The following is a 12,832-nucleotide window of genomic DNA, read 5'->3' as shown; positions in this document are numbered from 1 at the left end:
ATTGTCAACTTCAATGAGTTTGTGTTACAACTTTTGCTACAAAGTGATAATTTCTTTGTGTTCAATGTTTGAATCCCATGAATTGTTTGCACAATCTTGCTGTTCCTCACCAACTTTAAACATCATCTGAGCAGCTAACCGATCGCTGCAGCTGTACATAGTCCATCTGTAATTAGCCCACCCAATCTACCTCTCTCATCCCCATACTGTTTTTATTTGATTTACTTTTCTGCTCTTTTGCACACCAGTATCTCTACTTGCACATCATCATCTGCTCATTTATCACTCCAGTGTAATCTGCTAAATTGTAATTATTCGCTCCTATCACCTATTTATTGCCTACCTCCACATGCCTTTTGCACACACTGTCTATAGACTTTATTTTTTCTACTGTGTCATTGGCTTGTTTATTGTCTAACTCTGTGTTGTTGTCTGTGTCACACTGCTTTGCTTTATCTTGGCCAGGTCGCAGTTACAAATGAGAACTTGTTCTCAACTAACCTACCTGGTTAAATAAAGGTGAAATAAAAAATTAAACTTAACTCTCAATTTTTATCTTGCAATGTTCTGTAGAAACTTAAATCACATAAATTTATGTTTTAATATTAGGATCAGAAAAACTTGTCCACGCAATGAAAGAAACATTTAACTTTCTCAACATTGTAATGTAGAAAAACACTGTATTTTATATTTTAATGTTTGAAGGTTGAATTCTTGTATTTCATTAACTATTATTAATTTATTATTACAATGATTCTTAACACTGTTTTAACATTGATCATAATGCATCAATTTAATCTTGTTTTTAGAAGTTCATTGTCATGAACTTGATGAAATGTTTCTGCGTGATAATCATTCGAGTCACATTTTTGGTATTTTATTAAGCATTAATGGCTTCATTGTTGTTGAATAAGAAACCATGTTTACTCTTAATGTGTGTGTGTGTGTGTGTTTGATTAAGAGGGAAAGAGTGAGATCTGCCCCCAAAAATTTGACCATAACAAAGTAGTAATGCGACCAGGAATGATCATTCGGTACAATCAGTGTTAATGTTAAAAAAAAAAAAATTCAATTATGTTATTGTCTCAAAATGCAGAGAGAAGCTCAGTCTATTAGAGATAAATGCATTTCTGTAAAATTTTATGCTTTTCATTTATCTAACAGAAGTTGTAGTTGACGGTCATTCAAAATGAGGGTTCGTCAAGTGAAAAAAACAAACTTATAACTTCTTAAAATGTTTAATATTTGAGACCATGCATATTAATATTCTACTCTTTGCTTGAAATATCGGTCTGAAAAGCTTTTATTTTTTAATACTCATGGTCGCACCGAATGACTTAAAATATATATATTTTTTAGGTCAATTTAATAAATCGCATTAAAAAAAAACTAATATTTTTTTTGCGACAAATTCTGAAAGTGCATAGGTAACACTCAAGGGAACATAAAGTGTTTAAAAATATATTTTTTTCCCTTTTTCACTTTTAAAAACCTTAGAACTCATTGACCCAAGTGTGGAGGAGTCCAATAACCTATTCTGCATTCAAACTAGTTACGTCATCAATTCTCAATTTCCGGACACCCTGTAAGCGAAACAAAGCCCACTGGCAGAACTCCGATACATAACGGTGATGGGCCAGAATGATTCCAGTATCACGACACTCGTCAGTATCGTGGCAAGGGAAAAAAACAGGAAGCGGACTTAAATTCTTTAGGAAAACCGCTCTAATATGTTGGAAACGAATATCATTGTGTTGTCATCCAGAGTCAGAAGTTCTTGTTAATCTAACTGCACTGTCCAATTTACAGTAGCTATTACAGTGAAAGAATACCATGCTATTGTTTGAGGAGAGTGTACCATTTTGAACATGAAAAGTTATTAATAAACAAAAGGCACATTTGGGCAGTCTTGACACAATTTTGAACAGAAATGCAATGGTTCATTGGATCAGTCTACAACTTTGCACAAAGACGGTTGCCATCTAGTGGCCAAAATCTCAATTGCACCTGGGATGGAATTAGAGGTTGACCGATTAAGATTTTTCAACGCCAATACCGATTATTGGAGGACCAAAAAAGCCGATACCGATTAATCGGCCGATTTGTTTTGTTTTTGTTTGTAATAACGACAATTACAACAATATTGAATGAACACTTATTTTAACTTAATATAATACATCAATAAAAATGTATTTAGCCACAAATAAATAATGAAACATGTTCAATTTGGTTTAAATAATGCAAAAACAGTGTTGGAGAAGTAAAAGTGCAATATGTGCCATGTAAAAAAGCTAACGTTTGAGTTCCTTGCTCAGAACATGAGAACATATGAAAGTTGGTGGTTCCTTTTAACATGAGTCTTCAATGTTCCAAGGTAAGAGGTTTTAGGTTGTAGTTAATATAGTATTTATAGGACTATTTCTCTCTATACCATTTGTATTTCATATACCTTTGACTATTGGATGTTCTTATAGGCACTATAGTATTGCCAGTGTAACAGAATAGTTTCGGTCCCTCTCCTCGCCCCTACCTGGGCTCGAACGAGGAACACATCGACAACAGCCACACTCGAAGCAGCGTTACCCATCTGTCAACAAAAGCCGCGGCCCTTGCAGAGCAAGGGGAATAACTACTCCAAGTCTCAGAGCGAGGGACGTTTGAAACGCTATTAGTGCACACCCAGCTAACTAGCTAGCCATTTCACATCGGTTACACCAGCCATCAGGCTGATAGGCTTGAAGTCATAAACAGCGCTGTGCTTGCGAAGAGCTGCTGGCGCACGAAAGTGCACGAAAGTGCTGTTTGAATGAATGCTTACGAGCCTGCTGCTGCCTACCATCGCTCAGTCAGACTGCTCTATCAAATCATAGACTTAATTATAACCTAATAACACACAGAAATACGAGCCGTAGGTCATTAATATGGTCGAATCTAGAAACTATAATTTCGAAAACAAAACATTTATTATTTCAGTGAAATACGGAACCGTTCGGTATTTTATCTAACGGGTGGCATCCTTAAGTCTAAATATTCTTGTTACATTGCACAACCTTCAATGTTATGTCATAATTACATAAAATTCTGGCAAATTAGCTCGCAATGAGCCAGGCTGCCCAAACTGTTGCATATACCCTGACTCTGCGTGCAATGAACGCAAGAGAAATGACACAATTTCACCTGGTTAATATTGCCTGCTAACCTGGATTTCTTTTAGCTAAATATGCAGGTTTAAAAATATATACTTTGTGTATTTATTTTAAGAAAGGCATTGATGTTTATGGTTAGGTACACGTTGGAGCAACGATACGCACCGCATCGATTATATGCAATGCAGGGCACGCTAGATAAACGAGTAATATCATCAACCATGTGTAGTTATAACTAGTGATTATGTTTGATTGATTGTTTTTTATAAGATAAGTTTCATGCTAGCTAGCAACTTACCTTGGCTTCTACTGCATTCGCATAACAGGCAGGCTCCTCATGGAGTGCAATGTGAGGCAGGTGGTTAGAGCGTTGGACTAGTTAACTGTACGGTTGCAAGATTGGATCCCCCGAGCTGACACGGTGAAAATCTGTCGATCTGCCCCTGAACAAGGCAGTTAACCCACCGTTCCTAGGCCGTCATTGAAAATAAGAATGTGTTCTTAACTGACTTGCCTAGTTAAATAAAAGGTATATAAAACGTAGTTTTTTAAAATAATACATTTAAAAAGAAATCGGCAAAATCGGCGCCCAAAATTAGATTTTTACGACTGTTATGAAAACTTGAAATCGGCCCTAATTAATCGGCCATTCCGATTAATCGGTCGACCTCTAGCTGGAATAATACATTATGGCCGCTCTCTTGCATTTCAAAGATGGTACAAAAAAATACAAAAGAACGGTTGTTTTTTTCTTTCCATCATCTTTTACCAGATCTATTGTGTTATATTCTCCTGCATTCCTTTCACATTTCCACAAACTTCAAAGTGTATCCTTTCAAATGGTACCAAGAATATGCATATCCTTGCTTCAGGGCCTGAGCTACAGGCAGTTAGATTTGGGTATGTTATTTTAGGCGAAAATGGGGGGGAAAGGGGTGGATCCTTAAGCAGTAATGAGAGGCTTGGCTGGGCCAGAGCTAATCTATTGGCTGGAGGGTCATTCCATTTGATTTCAATCACTTTTGAGTTGAACAAAACTTTCCATACATATTTGTATATGCCAAAACATTCAGAAGATAACAGGTGCTCAAAGTTGACCAATTTTGTATACCCCACCAATTTTTTTTTTATTCATAAAAGCTCTGACGAAGGCCGTGAGGCCGATACATACGCTTATTAAAGATCAGTGATACTATCAAGAGCAGTGTGCGTTTTCCTTTTTCCTTCATCTTGTTCAACTGTTGCACCTGCAAAAAAGATTGCTCAGATGTTCCGAGTGCCTTTTGAATTTTGTATACCCCACCATACCATGAGACATCCATGTCTTCATCACTGGAAAAGATTAACAGTTGAGTTTGGTAACATTAAGTTATTTTCAGCTGTAGGTAATAATGCAATAAATGTTCTGAACAAATAACGTAAGAATTTTTTAAATAAAAGAAACAAAATACTGCAAAGTTGGCTAGGAGATAGGAACAGGGTGACCATGTCTGTCAGAGCCATCTTGTTATCAAATTACACCTGCTAAGTAAAAGAGAGAACAATGTGCTACTGAAATAGTGATTTTGTCAAGACAACATAGGCAGCAGATCTATACAGATGAGATGACTTGGGGAAAAAATGATAAATTCATCAAATAAAACAAATGTAATATACACAACTGAAATATTTGATTAAAGTAAAGTAATGTAAATAAATGATGGTTAATAAGTAGTAATGGAGTCACTACCATCATGGGAATTGTATTACTTGTTTGTTTTGTGTTGTTACAGCATTCAACCCACATAATACATAGTGCAATTCATAAAAATGTAAAAGTGATTGTTTTTCCTAATCGAACCGACCTCAAAGCACTAATCACTCAGCACTACAATAGAGCCAATCAATTGGCGAAGATTCCACCCAATTACTTTCACCAATAATGCACTCAGAGATCTGTGATTGCTTCGAGGAAGGGCAGTAGGGTTTAATTGTACCAGTATTCCAACAGGTCTCTCTCTGTCTGGTCCCTGTTTGTGGAACTCTGATGGGTGATTGATGTTGTGAATTGTGCATTTCCTGAGTCCTCTCATGCTCCCAACCCCAGTCCCTTCTCTCTACCCCCCCCCCCCCAATCTCTCCTCTCTACCCCCCCCCCCCCCCCAATCTCTCCTCTCATGTGAAACAGAGCAGATTAACTGCTGCTCCTCCCTCCGTGCCCACTAAAACACACTGAATGGGACAACCTTTCCCCTCCGACACAGATCTGTGGTAAACAAACATTGTGAAAGACCAGAGGGAGTCTTTTAAAAGGGGGGGAACATGGCGTAGGTAGATTCTATGGAGCTCATCAACTATTAGCTCTTCAACTGACCTAGATGAATTCTGCCTGTTCTTACTATCTCTTACCCCAAAGATATGAATGCCACCACAATGTTATACATCAGTCAAGTCTACACATTCTATACTGCTCAAAAAAATTAAGGGAACACTAAAATAACACATCCTAGATCAGAATGAATGAAAAATTCTTATTAAATACTTTTTTCTTTACATAGTTGAATGTGCTGACATCAAAATCACACAAAAATTATCAATGTAAATCAAATTTATCAACCCATGGAGGTCTGGATTTGGAGTGACACTCAAAATTAAAGTGAAAACCACACTACAGGCTGATCCAACTTTGATGTAATGTCCTTAAAACAAGTCAAAATGAGGCTCAGTAGTGTGTGTGGCCTCCACGTTCCTGTATGACCTCCCTACAACGCCTGGGCATGCTCCTGATGAGGTGGCGGATGGTCTCCTGAGGGATCTCCTCCCAGACCTGAACTAAAGCATCCGCCAACTTCTGGACAGTCTGTGGTGCAACGTGGCATTGGTGGATGGAGCGAGACATGATGTCCCAGATGACACACTTCAGCCACATGAGGTCTAGCATTGTCTTGCATTAGGAGGAACCCAGGGCCAACTGCACCAACATATGGTCTCACAAGGGGTCTGAGGATCTCATCTCGGTACCTAATGGCAGTCAGGCTACCTCTGGCGAGCACATGGAGGGCTGTGCGGCCCCCCAATGAAATGCCACCCCACACCATGACTGACCCACCGCCAAACCGGTCATGCTGGAGGATGTTGCAGGCAGCAGAACGTTCTCCACGGCGTCTCCAGACACTGTCACGTCTGTCACATGTGCTCAGTGTGAACCTGCTTTCATCTGTGAAGAGCACAGCTTTCATCTGTGAAGAGTGGCGAATTTGCCAATCTTGGTGTTCTCTGGCAAATGCCAAACGTCCTGCACGGTGTTGGGTTGTAAGCACAACCCCCACCTGTGGACGTCGGGCCCTCATACCACCCTCATGGAGTCTGTTTCTGACCGTTTGAGCAGACACATGCACATTTGTGGCCTGCTGGAGGTCATTTTGCAGGGCTCTGGCAGTGCTCCTCCTGGTCCTCCTTGCACAAAGGCGGAGGTAGCGGTCCTGCTGCTGGGTTGTTGCCCTCCTCCACGTCTCCTGATGTACTGGCCTGTCTCCTGGTAGCGCCTCCATGCTCTGGACACTACGCTGACAGACACAGCAAACCTTTTTGCCACAGCTCGCATTGATGTGCCATCCTGGATGAGCTGCACTACCTGAGCCACTTGTGTGGGTTGTAGACACCGTCTCATGCTACCACTAGAGTGAAAGAATCGCCAGCATTCAAAAGTGACCAAAACATCAGCCAGGAAGCATAGGAACTGAGAAGTGGTCTATGGTCACCACCTGCAGAACTACTCCTTTATTGGGGGTGTCTTGCTAATTGCCTATAATTTCCACCTGTTGTCTAGTACATTTGCACAACAGCATGTGCAATTTATTATCAATCAGTGTTGCTTCCTAAGTGGACAGTTTGATTTCAGAGAAGTGTGATTGACTTGGAGTTACATTGTGTTGTTTAAGTGTTCCCTTTATTTTTTTGAGCAGTGTATATTCATGACGTATATGGGTGCATTTGCAATCTAGGTTACGGGTTTCTGTCATATACTGAAAGCATGAATGGACTGGTTTCCATTATCACAGTCATAAGAGACCAAATGACCCCTTTCAAACATGCTTCTACTAGGGCAAACCAATATGACAGGTTGTGTGTGGGTGGACAAGTCTAAACTCACCCGGGTGGAAACTTAACCCCAAGTCATGATTGACTGAAGGCAGCAGATATAGACCTAGTAACTGAGTTTTGTGACTGTAGTGTTTTTCTTTCATAAGCAACAAGGCTTAGTGTCAATGTAGACAGATGAATCTTCTTCCACACAAAACACAAACGTTTTGGAAGTTCTTGCAACATCCTTGCGAAATACAAAATACTAGCCGATAAACTTCAACTAGGTCTATGCTCATGGCTACAACAGGTAGCCTTGCTCCTGGTTTTCTAAACAATGAAAGAACATTGTATAAATATTACTCCACACCTCAACATTTTAAGATAATATATAGCCCAAAGCCCAACTGTTACTCTATAAGGATTTAAAGCAAATTACTTAGAAGGAACATGGACAGACCATTATAGTCCTGACATTACATTCTCCTAGGGTTGCAAAATTATGGTAAAACTTTCCTTAAAACTGGGGAATTTTGAGAAAGTTACTAGAATTTTGCAACCCTGACTACATCCTCCTAAAATACACACACAACACCGACCATAAACAAACTACAATGACTTGTAAAGGACATTTCTAAATCACCAATTGGCACTAACAAGTGACTGCTGCAGCTCCCACTGCAGCACGAATGAATCAACATCAGCAGACATGCCCAAGCCAACCCACAAGTCTGTGTCCTTTCACACAGTGGTAACTAACTGCTTAGTCAGACCGATGAGGTGTGAAACCACACAACGCGTCCTCCACACAGCTCTAGTCGGGTGTGGTGCCACTACAACTAAAACTGCTGTTGTTCACTTCAATAATCACAGAAAATGCATTGTACATTATATATATTACCATTGACTACCCAAATGCCAAAGACGTGATCAAATGATAGGCAGAGGAGGACTTTTGTTTATAGAAAAAAAAACAGAACATGACCCTGTGTTGTAGTGGTTCTTAATAATAAAAGGGGAATCCAATGTGAGGAATATGTGAACCCTGGGCTCGTTTATATACATTCTGCCCAGTACTCTTACATTTTAGGTTGGCTTTCTTCCTCTGGTTCTCTCTCCCTTAGTCCATAACTCTTGTGCTCTCTTAAAGGGACACAATCATTTAACATGATCATCACAGACGCCAAGATGCCAACTGTAGCATTGTATTCTGCTTACACGAAAAGCGTGGCTAGATGCTTATAGCTAGGGTTTTCAACCGGGGGTCCACAAAAAAAAATATTTTTACAAATGTACCCCCCCCCAATGTTATGAATATTGCTAGCAACAACAATACATTTTTTATTACATACCTAACGTAGAAAAGAGGATAACATTTTTTTTTTATGTCCTCTTTCTCAACTCCTATTATTGAGCAAATTACATACATTGGAGCCAATTACACAATCGGACATAGGCTTTGAAAAAGCACCTACGAATAGGCGACAAGATGGGTTGGGGTCAATTCCATATCAATTCAGAAAGTCAACCTCAGTTAAAAAATTTCAGAATTGAAAAGCATTGAAGACAATTGGAATTTCAGTGTACTTCCTGAATTGAATAGAATTGACTCTAACCCTGGCGGCAAGTGCCGCTGGCTGCTGGTAAGCTTTCTTGACTTGGAAGTACATTTTTGCCAAGACATGGATAACCTTTGTTTAACTAGCTAAACAGCTGCTCTTAGTGAAAATGTGTTTTAAGTTACCTTTCTAGCTAATAAGCCACGTTAGAATTTACACTTCCTCATCCAATTATAATGTGGGGAGGTCAAAATGATGGAAAACTGTCTACCATATCTATTCATCTTAAAATGTTGATTACTTCTCCTTGCCATCAAGGGGTTCCTGGGTCGCTGGTTTTCCTGGGAGGGTGTCCCTGGGCAAGAAAAGGTTGAAGACCCCTGGCTTGCTAACCTCTATAGTTATATTAACTACTAAGTTAAACTAAACAAATAGAGTAAAGCAGGCTTTGTCCAATAAGTTTGTTTGCCCACTGCAATAGGCCCATATCACTGAGATGCACCCCAGAGCTGGTAGCTTACCTTGCTTCATGACCACTAAACCTATAATAAGTTGAGTAATGCAATTAAGCATCTAATTGGATAGATCCACCCACTTTCTGAAGAGAGTGCTATTCAAAGACCCCTTAAACCCTGCTTATAGACTCTGCTGGCAAACAACTGTTGCTTGTTAATTGCTACCTGGTTTGACAACGGGAAAATTTTGACCAATCTAGACAAACAACTAGGGCAAAGACGATACCAGTATCGTGATACTCGTTAGTATAGTGGCAAGGAAACAAAACACAAAGCGGATTTGACTTCTTTAGGAAAACAGCCACAATGTTGGAAACAAACATCATTATATTGTCATTCAGAGTCACGTTTATTCATTTTTCAAACTATAGCACACAATATCTTATATACAGCTGGTTTTTAATGGACCAAAGAGTTGTGTGCTTCTTGTTTCCATTTTTGCCATGAAATAAAAGTGCTACTTATATCATAACAGCCCTACAAACAATGGTAAACACATCCCTGACATTAGCTAGGCCTACCTCCCAGCTAGTCTAAAAACACCCCCACAGCCAGACGTGTGTGTGTGTGTGTGTGTGTGTAACAGCTCACCACCAAGAGAGCTGAGAGAGAGACAGAGCTAGCATTAATGCACTGGGTACAAGGAAGGAAACTCAACTCTCCAGACAAACAGTGTTACCCCCTGCCATAAAGCCCCCCAAAGGGGGAAGCAGGGGTAAAAGAGGAAGCGAGAGAAAAGGAGGGGGGGGGCAGAAAGAGAGGGATTTAATGAGTAAGTGTTGGAGAGTTTGTGGGAGTTGAAGAGGTAGTAAAAGGTGGACTGATGGGGATGAACTGAAATAGGATTGAAGGAAAGAAAGTGAGGGAGTATATGTGAGAAACAGAGAAAAGACTAATCCACACACACAGAGGCTAGACAGTTGATGATAACACAACGGCATCATCATCATCGTTTCTACTCTGTATTCCGAGTACCCTTCTTCCCACAGTGTGGGCTGCTTCTCTCTGGTATCTACTGGGGGAACAAGAGTTTGGGAGAAACTCAAACACTAGCACAGCCATTACACAACTGTTTCCACTGACGCTCTGCTGGATAGAAGGGCCGGGACGATACCAGTATCGCGATAGTAGTTAGTCTCATGTCAAGGAAACAAAACACAAAGTGGAATGAACTTCTTCAGGAAAACAGCCCTAATGTTGGAAACAAACATCATTATGTTGTCATTCAGAGTCACGTTTATTTATTTTTCAAGCTATAGCACGCAATATTTTACATACAGCAGGTTTTTAAAGGACCAAAGAATTAAGTTTGCTTCGTGATTTCATTTTTTGTCATGGAAAAAAATATTGCATCATCACAGCCCTACAAACAACAGTAAACACATCCCCGACATTAGCCTTTAACACAAACACTAGTACAGCCATTACGCAACTGTTTCCACTAATGCTCTACTCGATAGACAAAAACCACAACTAGGCCAACTCAAAACCTGATCAACTGCTAAAACAACCGAGGATTCACTATGGTTCAAACTTCAGTTGAACTGCTTCATTTTCTGTTTGTGAAGTAGGGACATGGTGGAATCAAGTATCAATGTAGCTATATCTGACATGTCCCTTTCTCCAAGTCGTATATTTCACTGGTATGATAAACTGGAAACCCGTCATCCTGCAGACTGAAGGAATGAATGGGTCCCTGGTGGAATCCATCACTCCCTACTCGATTAGATGAAACACTGAACAAAACGCTCAGTTGTAATGAAGTTGTAAATTGAGATGAAAAAAAACCCCTACCTTTTCAGTTACAACTTTTTTGCATAATTATAGCTACATATAATTTAGCTATTAGCTATATCGTGTCATATTTAATATATTCCATTTTTTTTACAATACCATAATCAACTATTTTGATTATTGAAAAGGGAAGCAGATGGTAGCTAACACTCACTGTCATAAAACTAGCTTTTTACTGTTTACTCTTGAGGTTATCATGTCTAGTAGTAGTTATATCATCAGGACATAAATATTCTGTCACCAAAACAGACATGGTTTGCGATAAAATGGGAACTTCAGTTAGGTAACGTTTGTTACACAAACACAGACTGTCTTAGAGCTGGCTAGCCATATTAGCATCTAGTTATAGTCATCTAGCTAGTAAAAATGAAAACTAGGTAAGTAGCCACACATTGCTAATGTTAGTTAGATAAGTTTGTAAATGTTGAAATATGTACAGTATTCAAATTGATGACAAGGTAGTTTGTCAGCAAACTAAACAGACTGGATTTTGATAGCTAGCAGTTAACTGGATAGCTCAAATAGCTTACTTGCTAGCTAACTGATTAGCATGTCATCTGATTCTAATGCTTGGCATGATGTTTCATATATCCACAACACAAAAACAAATGTATTTGTCCCATGCCGTGACATTTGACCCACAGTTTAACTAGCTTGTTGTCATTTCACTCTAAGTTACCGTTAGCTATTTAACTTAGCTAGCAAATTTTATGTGAGATGGTTACAGTACTAACGTTAGCTGGTTAGCTGTGTGTGTAGTTGAAGCTCAGCAGTTTAGGCAAGTTTTACGATATGCTAACGTTGGTTAAGGTCAAGTTTATATAATTTTACCTTTGCTGCATGCAGACAATTGTTCAAAGCAGTAGGCAGTTGGATCCTGGACAGTCTGAATTTCGCCTGCGGATGTGTTCACCGACTCTTATTCCACGTTCATTAACGAACACACGGAACGTTATTTCTGTTTCCCCAGCATCTTCTAATGTTACCTGACAAACTCGAATTGCGACTTTTTTAAACGTAAATATAATACGCTTGTCGCCTATTAGTTCATTCGTTGCATATTTCGTACGTTAATAGACAGAGCATGTTGGTCGAACTGTAGAAGGACATGTTATTCCCAAAGTTTTTTGTTTTTCTTCAGTCTAGCGCAGCTCCACGATCAGTCACACGCACTTCTGTCGTCGTGGTTTGACGTCACACCATCCGATAAACGCGTACATCGTAGTGTCGAGTGTCAGTGTGGTCACTGTATCGATTTTACGGTACTTTGCTTTTCAGAATGAAAAGGCAAATAACAACAAGAGCAAAGTTTACGTTTATCCTACAAATGATTTACTTAGACTTTAGGAATGAACGTGCACAGCGCGTTATCCATATTTTGTACCCAGTCTGACCTACTCATTGTGGAAAGAAAAAACATGTTAAAAGTGTAAAATCACCTTTAATATGTTTGAGAACTCCTGTACGTTTGCAGCAATATGATATAACCGGTGAAAAAAAACTATAGTCCCATCATCAGTAATAATAATAATAATAATAATAATAATAATAATAATAATAATAATAAATACACCACTCCCTATGTTTCTGTGGCTGTCAGTAACCCACAGAAGGAACGTGTTATTATGCCACACCCTAAATGATAATTATTCATAATTGGATGGTGATTATTTAATTACCACCCGATATATGTTTATATATACTTTTGAACGGTAGTGTATCTGCATATATAAAATGTTATTTTCTTTCAAGAACA

The 12,832-nt window shown here is 39.2% G+C and overlaps 1 protein-coding gene across 3 annotated transcripts in view; it reads right to left on the bottom strand.

Moving 5' to 3' along the window:
- The window catches only part of LOC109891318 (peroxisome proliferator-activated receptor delta), a 39,686-nt gene extending 27,399 nt beyond the window's left edge, over positions 1-12,287 (bottom strand). The window contains exon 1 of one of the 3 annotated variants that reach the window (XM_031825500.1): positions 11,908-12,287. The gene's annotated coding sequence lies outside the window, so the exon portion shown is untranslated. The remainder of the gene's footprint in view (positions 1-11,907) is intronic. The other 2 variants (XM_031825502.1, XM_031825501.1) reach the window with 2 other exon arrangements.
- Positions 12,288-12,832: the final 545 nt, after the last annotated feature.

This window comes from Oncorhynchus kisutch, linkage group LG5 (genome assembly GCF_002021735.2).
Source record: "Oncorhynchus kisutch isolate 150728-3 linkage group LG5, Okis_V2, whole genome shotgun sequence".
Taxonomy (NCBI): Eukaryota; Metazoa; Chordata; class Actinopteri; order Salmoniformes; family Salmonidae; genus Oncorhynchus; species Oncorhynchus kisutch.
This window is presented reverse-complemented; position numbering and strand designations above follow the sequence as displayed.